The sequence below is a fragment of the Callospermophilus lateralis genome, chromosome 8 (genome assembly GCF_048772815.1).
Source record: "Callospermophilus lateralis isolate mCalLat2 chromosome 8, mCalLat2.hap1, whole genome shotgun sequence".
In the NCBI taxonomy this organism is placed as follows: domain Eukaryota; kingdom Metazoa; phylum Chordata; class Mammalia; order Rodentia; family Sciuridae; genus Callospermophilus; species Callospermophilus lateralis.
In genome coordinates this window covers 117752063-117767205 of record NC_135312.1, presented here as the reverse complement: position 1 = coordinate 117767205, position 15143 = coordinate 117752063, and the positions used below count along the sequence as shown (strand labels likewise).

Here is a 15143-nt window from a genome sequence, read left to right as displayed (position 1 = left end):
AAAATCTCAATTGATATCTGGATAAAACAAGCTGGAAGATTATTGCTTAGGTCAGTTGATGCACATGTCATAGGAAAGAGGGCAGCATTTGCTTGAGGGCTCTGTGGGCAGTGGGGAATGCCTGCTGATGTACAGAGCTCATAACCACATATTATATGATCTACCCTGGTCTCCATCCCAAGTTGCTTTAAATGCTGGGGGCAGGGAAGCAGTGATTGTACTAATAACAGGGGACTCTACTTGTGTGTGCCCTGACCCACATCTCCTTGGGCCAGGTTCTTCTACCTCCAAATTTGAAAAGATGAGTTCCATATTTCTTCAGAGGATGTGAATTCAAATGTGGGAGACTTGGAAAAATGTCCTTCCCCCATTCCACATCCATTTCCCCACCTCTCCACCACAGTGTAACCAGTGACACCCACTTCTCAGCCAGGCTGAAAGACTGGCTGGAGGCAGCAGCAGTGTGCTTTGTTTTATAATTATCCATGTGACAGTTTACCACACCCGGCTAGAGTGTACTAGATTTTAAACACCTTCAGATTAGGGACTTTTTGTAGCACCTATCATAGTGTCTTGCCCGCCTCAGATAGTCAATCAATATTTGCTGTCTGAATATCTAGAAGTGCGGTGGTACTAGAACTTCCCTGAGGACCCAAACTCTTCCAAATGATGATGTCTAGGAGTGTTAGAAAAGGTGATCTCTCCCTGGAAATAACTAGGGAAGCCTGAAGCCCATGCTTGATGTTCTCATGGAAAAAGGCAAGCCAGGTGCTGAGCAGATGGGATGGGCTATCACTCCTTCTCCAGCCTCATCTCAGTCCCTGACACTCCAGACACATGGTCTTTTCCAGCTTCTTACTGTGGTCCTTTCACAAAGCCTATTTTGGAAATGCTTCTTCCTTTCCACCTCATATCCACTCTACCTCTGCCCAGGAACTCCTCACCACACAGGTTAGCTCAATCCTCACTATCAGAATAGTTAAAAGTCCCCTCTAATAATACTATGTTCAGCTTCCTAGCACATTTATATTGTCAAATGATTGTCTCCATGGTAGGATCTTACTCCATGGAGGCAGGAACCATGCTTGTTTCTTTCACTGTGTTCATCCCAGTTCTAGCATAGTACCTGGCATGTAATAGGTAGTCAGTAGTGGAGGCAGGAGTAACAGTTTCTGGGTACCACACTGGTGCAACCAGTGAAATCCAAGGAAGTTGCAAGGATTCTGGGTTGAGTCAAAGTAGCACTTACCCAGCAAAATGCTCTCAGCATATGAACTCTCATTTGCCGCAGTCTGGCTGGGCACAAATCACGAGCCACTGAAGCAGGAACAAACTTTATTTTTGAACTGCAAGTAAACACTTCACCCACGCTCCCGGGGAATTCTCCCCAATGCCACGCGGCTCATCCAGGAACCCGCAGCCGGAAATATCTCTCCTGGAAATCCCTCCTCCTGCAATTCCCCAACCAATGGGAACTCTCAGGGAATCCCCGGGAATCCCCACAAGAACTCCAAAGTAGCGCGAGAACTCAAAAGTAGCGGCCGAGGCGGATAGTAATGCCTTGCCTGTCAACCAATACTGTTGGCAAAATGCCAGGGGCCATACAGACTCGGCCGTGGCTCTCAGCATCTCCCCCCTTCTGTTTAATTAAACAACAAGCAATGTGGCTTAGGGACCATGCCTATTAGGTAGTCCAATTCAACATATGGTCCTCACCCGTCATCGGATGAACTGACCTCTAGGCGTCAGCCTCCTGTCTTAGGTTGGTACCACTGCAATTGGATCATACCCATCACTGACTACCGGTCCAGCATACAGCCATACTTGTGGATAGGCCTTTGCACCAGTCGGGGGGTGAGGTTCTTTGCCTCACCTCTGTTGGCCCCCAAATTTGGCCTTGGTGCCAGTGGGGGGGGGTGAGGTTCTTTGCCTCACCTCTGTTGGCTCCCAAATTTTAGACCATCACTAGTAGAAGGGAGGAGGATGCAAAATGCCATGACACTAAGCCAATTGAGGCTCCTTTGAAAAATTGTACCACTGGTGACACCATCAGCAAAAATACTCTAGCACTACCACAATTCGCTGCACCAACAGATAGTTCACAATGCATACAAGTGATACATAATCCAGGCAAGTTCTGCAAGCAGTTCAAAGCAGAGGAATCTGTCAATATGTCCATTTTCTCCCAAAGTAAATCGAATCCTTGACTGAGCATTACTTGTTGAGTTATTATTCATTGATGCATCAGTTTATACAGTTTGTTGTGGTAACTATCGAAGAAGCTGTGGTTTGGTTTTATCTTTGTCTTCACCGGCACTGGGATGAAGATAGGAATTCTGGCAATGATGCTAAAAAAAAAATTATGTAACATTCCAACAGGCACTAAGAAAACAATTTTTTGAACAATTTACATTATCCTGAACAAAATTATTAAATATAATGAAAAGGAAAGGTGAAAGTAAACAAACAGATCTGTTAACCTCCTTATTTGTTCACATATTAAAACAATTTTCAACAGCTGTTTACCCAATCTAATTTAAACCATTAAAATCACGTAAATAAAAAAAATTCGGATCCATTTATTCATGAGCGCTCCTCATATATGATATATGGACATATGCATATACAGACATACAACACAAAACAGAAGTGTGCACACATAACATACAACACATAAGACAATAGTAAAGGCCTTGTAGCTTTACCTAGGTGAAATCTCCATTGCAATGTTTAAAATCTCCATAGTCAAAAATAAAACTGATCAGAAAAACATTAACCTAGGTCTGTATGAGCTCAAAAATAAAATAGAACTTTATGATGTGGGAAAAGGCAATAATAAAATAAATATTGAAAAAAGCATCCTGGTTAATCACTGTCGCAGAAGTAAGAATAGCCAAACTGGAGCTCTGGATATCAGATGTTATGGATTTGAGTCAAATCACCTTTTTTTTTGGTCTGTAGAATTCGCTTTGGTTAGTTTCTCTGGAATCCAAATCGGCTGTTGTTCTCCCTGTGGAAACACACAAACAGAACCCCGACTCCAGACAATCACTGGGTCAGGACCCTAGTTAATCTCTCTGGAATCCAAATCGGCTGCTGTTCTCCCTGTGGAAACACACAAACAGAACCCCGACTCCAGACAATCACTGGGTCAGGACCTTTCCATTGTCCTGTTAGAATATCCTTCCAAAGTACCTTAGGCTTATGTACATTTTTTGGACACATATGCCTTTCCGCAGCACTAAGCCCTGATGAGTTCAAATTTAAAAAGTTTAGAGTAAAAAGGGTTATTTTAAGTTTATCTTTGGGGGATATATACCCCTTTCCAATTCCCTCTTTTTGCTTTAATAAGTACATTTTAATAGTTTGATGAGCTCTTTGAACTATGCCTTGTCCCTAAGGATTGTATGGGATTCCTGTTATATGAGTAATGCCAAATGATGAGCAAAATTGTTTAAAAGAGGTAGAAGTATAACCAGGACCATTATCTGTTTTTAACTGTTTTGGAACACCCACAGTGGCAAAATTTTGTAAGCAATGAGCTATAACATCTTTATTTTTTTCTCCGGCATGAAGGGAGCCCATCAAAAATCCGGAAGAAGTATCACTGTAACATGCAAATATTTTAATTTTCCAAATTCTGGCAAGTGTGTGATGTCCATCTGCCAAATATGGTTAGGTATCAGTCCTCTAGGATTGACTCCAAGATTAACTTGTGGTAAAAAAGGTCACACAATTTTGACATTGTTTTATTATTTGTCTAGCTTGTTCCTTAGTTATTTTAAAATGCTTTTGTAAAGTATTAGCATTAACATGGAACCTTTTATGAAAATGTGTAGCTTCTTCTAGTGTAGAGAAAATATGTATATCATGTGTAGTTTTATCTGCTAAATCGTTGCCCAAACTAAGGGCTCCAGGCAATCCTGTATGTGCTCTGATATGTCCTATAAAGAATGGATCTTTTCTGTCCCAGATTAGACTTGTATAGCAGAAAACAAAGAGAAAACAGTAGAGGAAGGGGAAATCCTACCAGCATCTTCAAGGGATACTATAGCATTAACTATATACTGACTATCAGAAAATAAATTAAATACAGAATCTTTAAACATCAAAAAAGCTTGTAAAACTGCATTAAGCTCTACGTTTTGAGCTGATTGTTTGGGTACTAAAAATGTAAAAGTTTGATCGGGGTAACTACTGCTGCTGTACCATTATTTGACCCATCAGTGAATATATTTGGAGCATTCATGATCGGGGTTTTTCTTGTCATTTTTGGAAAAACTACAGGATGCGAAGACCAAAAAGACAACAAAGGATTAGATGGTAAGTGTTTATCAAATGAAAAATTATATTTACACATGATTATTGCCCAAATATTTAACTCATTAGCTAACTCATCAATTTGATCCATAGTATATGGAGTAATAATTTTATTGGGAGAAATTCCAAATACTCCCTTTGCTGCTTTTATTCCTTTGAGTATTAATTGTCCTACAGCCTCAGGATACCTAGTAAGAATAGTGTTAGGAGAATAAGATAAATGTATCCACAATAATGGAACTTCTTGCCAAAATACTCCTGTAGGAATATTTTTTGTTGGTATTACAATAAATAATAAAGGTAAACTTATATCAATTCTATCCAAATGCATATTTTCCATATATGTTTCAATAATTTTTAATGCCTTTCTTGCTTCAGGTGTTAACATGCGGGGTGAATTTGGATCTGATGGACCTTTTAGGATATCAAATAAAGGTCCCAACTCTCCTGTTGGTATGCCTAGATAAGGCCTTATCCAATTTATGTCTCCCAATAACTTTTGAAAGTCATTAAGTGATTTGAGTTGATCTACTCGTATTTGAATTTTTGGTGGACAGACGATGGTTGATGATAATAGAACTCCTAAATAATTAATTGGAAAATTTAATTGTACTTTATCTATTGCTATCTCTAGATTATAATTTTTTAATAAATTTGTAAGTGTGGCATAACATTCTAGCAATGTGTTTTTATCTTTGTGTGCTAACAATACATCATCCATATAGTGAAATATTTGTAGTTCAGGATTTTGATTTCTAAGTGGCTGGATTGCTTTGTTAACATAAATTTGACACATAGTTGGGCTGTTAGCCATCCCTTGAGGGAGTACTTTCCATTCATATCTCTGATCAGGACCTTCATGATTCAGTGCAGGGATAGTAAATGCAAAATGTGGACTATCCTCAGGATGAATTGGAATTGAAAAAAAACAATCTTTAATATCTATAGCTAAAACGTACCAGGTTTTTGGCAAAGCAGACAATTGAGGAATCCCCGATTGAGCAGGTCCCATAATAACCATCTCATTATTAATGGCTCTTAAATCTTGCAATAATCTCCATTTACCAGATTTCTTTTTAATGACAAAAATGGGAGTATTATAGGGAGATATGGAAGGTTGTATATGTCCCTCCGCTAAATCTTGTTTGACCAGGTCATGGGCTGCTTGTATCTTTTCTTTAGTTAGGGGCCACTGAGGAAACCATACTGGTCTATCTGATTTCCAAGTAATTTTTATTGCCTCAGTGACCCCTTCTGAAAACCCAATCCATGTCTATTTATTCCTTGATCTATTTGAATTGGTGCTGCTATACCTTGTTCTCCTAATATTTTTTCTTTCCTGAAACCTTGTCTAGCCCTAATAGTGGGCACATTTGGATTGATGTTATTTGTTAATGTCAAACCTAATTGATCTAAGACATCTCGTCCCCATAAACTTATAGGAAGATGATCCAATACATATGGCTGTATAGTTCCTTCACATCCTTCAGGATCCTTCCAATCTAATACCATTGCACTTCTATGGGGATTAGTTGCCACTCCTAGGCCTTGAAGCGTTTGAGTGGCTTGATGTAACGGCCAATGTTTTGGCCATTCTTGATGAGATATGATGCTAAGGTCTGCACCTGTATCCAGTAGCCCATTAAATTCATGTCCTTGGACTGGGATGGTGGCTCAGTGGTAGAGCGCTCGCCTAGCATGCACGAGGCCCTGAGTTCGAACCTCAGCAGCACATAAATGTAAAATAAAGATACTGTGTTCACCTAAAACTTTAAAAAAAAAATTCATGTCCTTAAATATTTAGTTTTAGCATTGGGTGAGAATCTAAATTCAAAGACAGCATAGCCCAATCTACACCTGTGGAGCCTAATCCCCTGGAACCTCTTTCTGTACTACTACTGGAAAATTTATCATGTAGGCTGGGTATTATTAATAACTGTGCTAGTCTATCTCCTGGTGAAATTATTGATATACACGTTGGAGAACTAGCTATAATTTTTATTTCACCTTCATAATCGGGATCAATTACCCCGGGACTTATCATAAGTCCTTTTAGCATAGAACAACTGCATCCTAACAATAAGCCTACTGTTCCTTGGGGAAGAGGTCCTTTTACTCCTGTGGGAATGATTTGAACTCCCATCTCTGGAGTTAGTACTGCTCTGGCAGAGGTGCAGATGTCCAACCCTGCGTTCCCTCTGGTTCGTCTGATGAGAGATCTGATGGATAATGTGTCCTGGGCACTACCCTGATGGTGTTACTGGGTTCCTCCATGGTGTTTCTGGGTTCCTCCAGTGCCCCGTACATTTGTGGTCGTGGGCCCTGGAGCATTGGGCTCCCCTGTCCATTTTTTGGCAATGGAGCCCGATGCCTATCTCCACGATATCGTGGGTAAACACCTGGTCCTTGTCCGTTTTTTGATAACGAAGTACCCTCTATGGTGATTTGAGAATGGCATTCATTAGTCCAATGTCTCCCTCTATGGCATCGTGGGCAAATACCCGATATTCTATTCCTTTGATACCTAGCTTTGTTAAACCCTCCTCCTATGGGACAACTCCTTTTAAAATGTCCTGTTTGTTCACAATTGTAGCATGTTTTTGGCCTGGCATCTAAAGCCTGTTGTACTGCTGCCAAGACTTGTCCTTGTTCATTAATGTCTCTAAATAATTTAATATATGTGTTTAAATCTTCATGTCTCCATGGTCTAATGACCTCTCTGCAGCAACGATTTGCTTGGTCATAAGCCAGTTGTTTTATAAATGGCATTGCTTGTTCTGTATCCCCCAAAATTCTGGAAGCTGCATGAATAAGCCTATCTACAAATTCAGCGTAAGGTTCATTAGTTCCTTGTACTACCTTACATAATTGACCTTGTAAATCTCCATGCCCCTGTAAAGTTTTCCATGCCCTAACCGCATCTACAGCAATTTGTGTGTATATGCCAGGATCATATTCAATTTGTTGTCGTTGACCCTCATAAGGTCCTTTTCCTAACAACATATCTAGATTTCTTTGAGGGTAACCGGCTGCTGAATTTTGCCTGTCTCCCTGCAAAATTCCTCATTGGCAACCTTCCATAACAAATATTGTCCTCCATTTAGCACAGATTTACACATACTAGCCCAATCTGCGGGCATCATGTCCAAGTTGGTAATGGATTTGACCATGCTTACAGTGAAGGGTGCTTGAGGACCATATGTTGTTACAGCCTCCTTTAACTGCTTCACTGTTTTGAAATCTAAAGCACAGTGAATTTGCTGCCCTCCTGCCTGCTCAAGTGCAGGGCATGCTAATCTTTGAGGTCCTGTCTCAGGATCCCATCTATCGACTACGGGGGGTTGAGGGCCACTCAGCTGTCTCCATACGTGGAGCTCTTGGTTGAATTACGCCCTCTGGTGATAGAACGGTGTTAGTAGCAGCCTCCTGTTTTATCTTTTTCCCTAATAGCTGTTTCTCCTCTAAGCTTTCTTCCTTTAAATTTTCTTCCTCTGTCTGACTAGCTCGAGAGACCTTCTCTTTTGCTTGATCTAAAATATCTTTCTCCATGGTCTGAACCTCTAACAATTTACTTAACACTCTTTCAGTTTGTTTTTTACTAATTTCTAATCTGTTATAAAGATAACACAACCCAATAAGATAACACAAAACAAAATCGAAACAGAATGAAACAAAAACGGAACAAAAAATCGTTGTATCAATTTTCCTATTTTCTTGACATGTGCATTTGTGGTCTATTTCTATCTCTTCCTCAGGGGCAAACAACTTCAAACCTTGAGCCAACCATTTTTCCCAGTCTGCCTGAGAAAATTCTAGGGATAGGCAGCTTGAAACAAAAACAAAACAAATCAAAACAAGAACACATTGTTTTTTAAAATGGTCACCCATTCTTTTGCCTTCCCTTAGGGGCGAGCAATTTCACTTACCCCGAAGCTTCAGACGTTCCCGCACAGGCCGCCAATTGCCGCAGTCTGGCTGGGCACAAATCACGAGCCACTGAAGCAGGAACAAACTTTATTTTTGAACTGCAAGAAAACACTTCACCCATGCTCCCGGGTAATTCTCTTGAATGCCACACAGCTCATCCAGGAACCCCCAGCCGGAAATATCTCTCCCCGAAATCCCTCCTCCTGCACTTCCCCAACCAATGGGAACTCTCGGGGAATCCCCGAGAATCCCAAGGAGAGCTCCAAAGTAGCGAGAACTCAAAAGCAGCGGCCAAGGCAGATAGTAATGCCTCGCCTGTCAACCAATACTGTTGGCAAAATGCCAGGGGCCATACAGACTCGGCCGTGGCTCTCAGCACTCATTAGGTGTTCTGTGAAGAATAAAGCTCTTTAAAAATAGAGTTGTAATGAATATATCAAACACATTTGGGCAGTTATTATTTTTTTCTGTGATAATTTGTGTTAAAAAAAAGGCACATTAGCAACAGCTGTCCTCATTATGTGGAGGGAGGGGAGAGAGATTGAGCGGGGAGGTGAAGGATTCTTACTCTTTCTTCATTATACTTTTCTTTATGATGATAAAATATACATAGCATTAAATTTACCAATTTGACCAACGTTAGGCATAAAGTTCAGTTAGTGTATCCACATTGTTGTGCAAGCATCTGCACAGTTTACTTGGCCTTGCTCATGCTATGGAAGTACTCCACCACTGTGCTACATCTCCAGCTCTTTTTATTTTTATTTTGGGACAGCATCTCCCTAAATTGCCTGGGCTGGCCTCAAATTTGTTATCCTCTTGCCTCAGCCTCCAAAGTACCTGAGTAACAGGACTGAGTTACATTTTTTTATTATTATTATATTCATTACTAGTTCACAAACTCATTGTGTAGCTTCCTCCTGTCTTGTTGGATTAACCCCTCAGCTCAGATGGTGACCTCTGAGTGACCTGGGTTATTTGGCATTCTCCACTTATTGACCATAGTAATTTGTTGAACCAAAGGCCTGCCAGGTCTAAATGAGTTAGGGCATGGAAGTCTCCTAACCCAGTTTGATTCCAGATTAAAATAGCTGGGACAGGGCAGAATGGAGTTAAAATGAAAGGTGGAGTGGGCCAAGCTCAGGATCTCACAGGGATGAAGCTGGAGTACTGATAACTGCTTCGGAAGCCTGGCCTGCCTCTACGTAGAGAGGCTCATTGATGTGGTCCAATAGTTTCTTGATGAAGCTCTGTTGGCAGTTTTGTTTCTTTCTTAGCTTTGTTTTGTTTTCTTTAATACTTGTGAGAGAGAACAGCCTCACAGTCTGGAAGACACTCAAAGATGGAACTTTTATTTCTTCCAATTTTATCATTTATGTTTTGCCAGGGCTGTAATTAATTTACTTCACTCATAAATGTCCCAGTCTGCACCAGGGATTGCTAGATTCCTGCTTAAAATCTGTCCCTTTCTCTTTGGGGGGAAATTCAGATTTTATTTAGGGTGGCTGATACGTACCTGATAAAAGACCACATTTTCCATCTTTCTTTGCAACAAGGTATGGCCCCGTGGCTAAATTCTGGGTTAAAGAGATAAAAAGCAAAAATGTGTAAGATGCTTGGGAAAGCTGAGAAAACAAACTGACTCGACTGGCCCAGGCCCCTTTTTCCCTTTCTCCTTCCCAGGAGGAGCTCCAGGAATGATCTTATACTGTGAGGTGACATTAAGCACAAAGCCCTAGGCCCTGCAGTGCATCATGTTACACTCTAGACTTCTGAACTTCTTTTGAGAAAAAGAGAGTGAGAGTGATCAAGAGAGGGTGGGGGGCGGAAGAGAGGGAGAGAACGAGAGTAGAAGTAAAGACCTTATGGCATAAGCCACTGTCATTTTGGATTTTCTGTTATGTGTGAAGCTAACTCTGACTCATTGAAACATACCAAATATTCAGTGGAACTCCTATTTGATTTTACAGGTAGCAACTTGACTCATCTGGGAAGGATACTACTGCATATAGTGGAACCCTCACGAAGAGAAGCTTTCCTCTGAGTTAACCCCTATTACATCTAAACTGAAACTTGATCATCTGCGTGTATTCACACCTTAACCAAATCCAGGCCCCAACCAAAGCATAAAAATGCCAGTTTGGATGTCAGTGCCTGTTCTGAATACTTGAATGTCTCCCAGACATCTCTAATTTCACAAATCTGACTCTGAAACTGCCCATCTCAGTTACCATAACCCCTTCCACATCAGCTTCTTAGCCGATGTTTTCCTTTCAGCAAATGACATATCCAATCTACCCTTCCTACCATTCCAGGAACGTAGGGACAATCACTTTCTTCCTAATGTGCAATACCCAGGTGATTGTCAAGGCCCAGAAACTGCCTCTAAAACATATTTCTGTTTATTTGTGTCTCCAACATCACTATAGAGGGTTATGCTATACTATTTCTTGCCTAGACAATTCTAATACTTTTCTGATATGAATTCCCATTCTCCACAAAGCTGCTAGAGAGAAAACATAAACTCGATTCATTACCTTCATGCTTAAAACTCTGTAAAGGCTTCCAACAGCATGAGTCCTAAATATGTCCCATGAGGCTCTGCAAGATTTGGCCCCTATCTGCCCTCCTGTACCCAGCAATGTCATGAACCAGCTTCTTTACTCACTGTGCTTCAGCCACTTGACCTTCTCTTTTAGTTCTAGAATGCGTCATCCTAGGGGTTTGCACAGGCTAGTTTCTTGTCTGGATTACTTGGCTCCCACTACCTATTTAATGGTTAACTCCTTCTGATTCTCCTGGTCATTGATTAAACGACACTTTTTTCCATGTGGCCTTCCTTGACCCCATCCCCAAACTATATTAGCTCCTACAATTATAACCTCTCAAGGACTTCACTCTAATGGTATGGCACTTTAAGTTAATTCTTCCTTTCTTCCTTCCTTCCTTCCTTTCTTTTTTTCCATGATAGGGATTGAACACAGGCCCTCAAGCATCCCAGGCACGTGTTCTACTACAGAGCTACACCCCCAGTCCTGGCAATTAAATTTTAAATTTAAACCCAATTTTAATTTTAAATTGGATAAGTATGTGTGATTTTTTTTTTTTTTCAATTAGTCTCCATCCCGAGACCAAAAGCACAGTGAAGTGTGTGTGATGCATCCCTAGTACTTAGTAGGGGAGCTCACACATATAGATAGATGATTAACACATATCTGTGGGAGAAACAGGTTTTTCTTCTTCTCCTTCATCTTCTTGTCCTGGTCCTTCTCCGTCTTCTGGGGTCAGATCCAAGGGTACTTTACACTGAGCTACATCCCTAACCCTTTTAATTTTTATTTTGAGACAGGGTCTGACCAAGTTTCTCCTAGGCTGCTTTTGAACTTTCTATCCTCCTGCCTTAGGCTCCTAAGTTGCTGGAATTTCAGGGGTATGCCCTGTGCCTCCCAGTGGAACAAGTTTCTTATGAACTAAAGATAAACCTAAGACGCCAGTACCATCTGAATCGTGACTACTTTCCTTGAATTCTATCTTAAAACATTTTAGTGCTATGCTTCAAGGGCTTCCCTGCCCCCAAATCTTTCCTGTAAGGATGGGATATGATTGTCTCCTCCTCCTCCCCCTTGTCCTTCTCTTCAGTCCATCCTCCGTACTTTCCTCTTGATCATCATCAAAGCACTTTACAAACTCAGTTTCATCAAAACTTTTCAATCAGTTCACAGCTGTGAGGCCATTATCTCCATTTCATGGACAGTAAGTCTGAAGTCCCCCCCCCCCCATTGTTTATTTATTTTGCAGTGCTAGGTATTGAACCCATGGCCTTGCATATACTAGGCAAGTGCTCTATCACTGAACTACATCCCACCCCCCAAAAAAATGTACCTTTGCCACAGTCACACAACTATTAAGCAGTGAAGTAAGACCTGGCATTCCCAAATAGCTATTTTACAGTGTTTTTTCTTTACTGGGTCAAAGTTCTCACTCATTCTATATTTACTGATCATCTATATCAGGCAATGTGTAAGTATATAGTTGAATAAAACAAAACTCCATAGCCCCCCCCCCACCCTCAGTGCTTACAGTAGATTGCTTATTACTGAATTAAGATTCATATGTACACATGCTATGTGTTTGTGGGGAAAGTGACAAGTAATGCTTTTCTTGTTGTATGGTGAAACTTGTTTTACTTCAAATCTCTAAAGAATTGGCCACATTAAATAAATTAGAGTTCTTATGGCTGAAAGTAGAAAATGACAAGAAAGGAGAGGCAGTTGTCTGGAGTAGCTGATCTTTTAAAAATTTAAAACAAAACAGAGTAGGGAGGGAGAGCATGAGAAGAAGATTAACATTAAACAGGGATGAGAGGTGGGAGGGAAAGGGAGAGAGAAGGGAAATTGCATGGAAATGGAAGGAGACCCTCAGGGTTATACAAAATTACATACAAGAGGAAGTGAGGGGAAAGGGAAAAAAAAAAACAAGGGGGAGAAATGAATTATAGTAGATGGGGTAGAGAGAGAAGAGGGGAGGGGAGGGGAGGGAAGGGGGGATAGTAGAGGATAGGAAAGGCAGCAGAATACAACAGACACTAGAATACAACAGACACTAGTATGGCAATATGTAAATCAGTGGATGTGTAACCGATGTGATTCTGCAATCTGTATACTGGGTAAAAATGGGAGTTCATAACCCACTTGAATCAAAGTGTGAAATATGTCAAGAACTATGTGATGTTTTGAACAACCAACAATAAAAATTAAAAAAAAATTAAATCAAAAACTTTTTATTGAGATATATTTCACATAGTTCCCAAAATCCATTCGTTTAAAGTGTAAGATTTGGGGCTGGGGCTATAACTCAGTGGTAGTGCCTGCCTCACACTTGTGAGGCATTGGGTTCAATCCTCAGCACCATATAAAAATAAATAAATAAAGATATTCTGTCCAACTACAATTAAAAAAATATTTAAAAATAAAGTGTACAATTCAATGGTTCTCAATATGTTCATACAGCTGTGCCGCCATTACCAAACTCTAAAATATTTCGATCACCCCTAAAAAGAAACCCCTTGCTTCTTTCTATTCCCAGCCTTGGGGCAATTAATTGTTTCCCTAGAGTACACAGTTTTGTACTTTTCATATAAATGGCTGATCTGGAACTTAGCCGTATGTGGAGGCTTCTTCTTAGCTCAGTGTGTTCACAGTAAATTGTATTTTAGCAGCATCGATATTGTAATCCTTTTGTTTGTGGATTAATTTTCTATTGAATGGATACACACATTTTGTTTATCTATTCAACAGTTCATGGATATTTGTGTTGACTCTACTTCTTGGCTACTAAGAATAATGGTCCTCTGAACATTGACATATGAATGCTGTGTGTGGATGCGTGCTTTCATTTCTCTTGGTATATGCCTAAGAGTGCAATTGCTAGTCTTTCACTACTGTGTTTAACATTTTGATGATGTCAGCAGTCCTGCTTTGGGAGGGAAGGTTTAGGTTTTTGTCCAGAGGACTGAGTCTGGCTCTTCTGGGAGGCCCTGACTGTGTTTACCTGCTTCTGTTCTTGAGTATCTTTCCTTTCCTAAGCCTCTTTAATTCTCTTCTCTTTAGACTTAAACACCTCCCTCCACCTCCTGCTGATTTTAGTAGGAACTGAAGCTTTCAAAGCCTAAAAGTTATTTGTAAAACATTTTGGGACTCTCTGGAGGAGAGACATAGTAACAAAGTTTACCTGTGGGTTGGGGCACTTGACGGTGTTATTTTGTAACAAAAGAATTTATTGAGTAGGAGTCCTATTTAACTTGATCCGGAGGGGTTACACTCCTAGGCTTACTGTTTAGATTCTTAATTACCCAGCTCAGAATCCGAATGTTTTGAAGAGTCACTTTGAAGTTTCTTGGTAATAAATATTACCATCATTATAATGTAAACCTATATACCAAACATGTGTTGTAAGTTTGTGAAAAATGTATGCAGCGTGCCTGGTGTGTGTGCCTGGCACGTAATACTTGTTTAATAAATTGTTAGTTGCTATTATGAAAGTCACTAATTAACCATTAGTGTTTTCTTCCAGGTATAATTATCTAAACTATCTTAACTTTCGGGGGGCACAGCTGAGTTCAATTTTAAACACCTGGAACAGGATTTTCGGGGGTGCATTGACATGAATTCACACCCCCCCCCTCGTGAAAAGCACACAGATCCTGGCATTTGTTTTCTAGAGGTTATTTTTAAAATAATGAAGATTGTCTCTCCATAGCCAAGTAAATTTAATCTGCTGAACACAACAAACAACTTTTCTGCGGTCTAGCCACATGCTTGCTTCCCCTAAGCCACCTAAGCCATTTAGTAGGGGTACGCAGAAAAGCGTCCTAGGAGCTGCAGGGCTACGGAGAAAACTCTCTGGTGGAGCTATGACAAGCTTCTTACTATAAGTGGGTGGACGTGGTTAAAGAAAATGAGAGCCCCACGTGCAAGCCCGCGCGCGGCCGAGGGTCCATCTCTGGATAAATGATTTAAGGCAGTCAAGTCATTTCCTCCAGCCGGCTCGCCTCGGAGTCACGTCCGGCTGCGCGGATTAAGCTCTGCTGTTAAGACGCCCGCTCCTTCCACGTCTGGTCAGGTTCCCTACTTCGGGGAGCCGACTGTGAGTCACCCCGAACTCGGGAGCCCAAGAAAAGAGGAGGGGCAGGCTCCCGGGGGTGGAGGAGAACCGCGGGGCCGAAATTCTCGACCCGGGACGCCTCGGAAGGAAGAGGAGGGGCAACTACGCGTGGGGAAGAGAAGGAAGAGGAGTCTGGGGAAGGGAAGGAAGGAGAAAGGAGGGAGAAGAGAGGCGGAGGGAGGAAAAGGGGGCGCGGGCGAGCGCGGGGCGGGCCTGGGGCGGGGCGGCGGGCG

At 41.2% G+C, this 15143-nt stretch overlaps 1 non-coding gene across 1 annotated transcript; it reads left to right on the top strand.

Annotated features, from left to right (window-relative positions):
* The first annotated feature begins 5987 nt into the window (after positions 1–5987).
* Positions 5988–6055, top strand: Trnaa-agc (transfer RNA alanine (anticodon AGC)). The gene has a single exon. It is a non-coding gene; the product is annotated as a tRNA-Ala (tRNA).
* The last annotated feature ends 9088 nt before the right edge of the window (positions 6056–15143 follow it).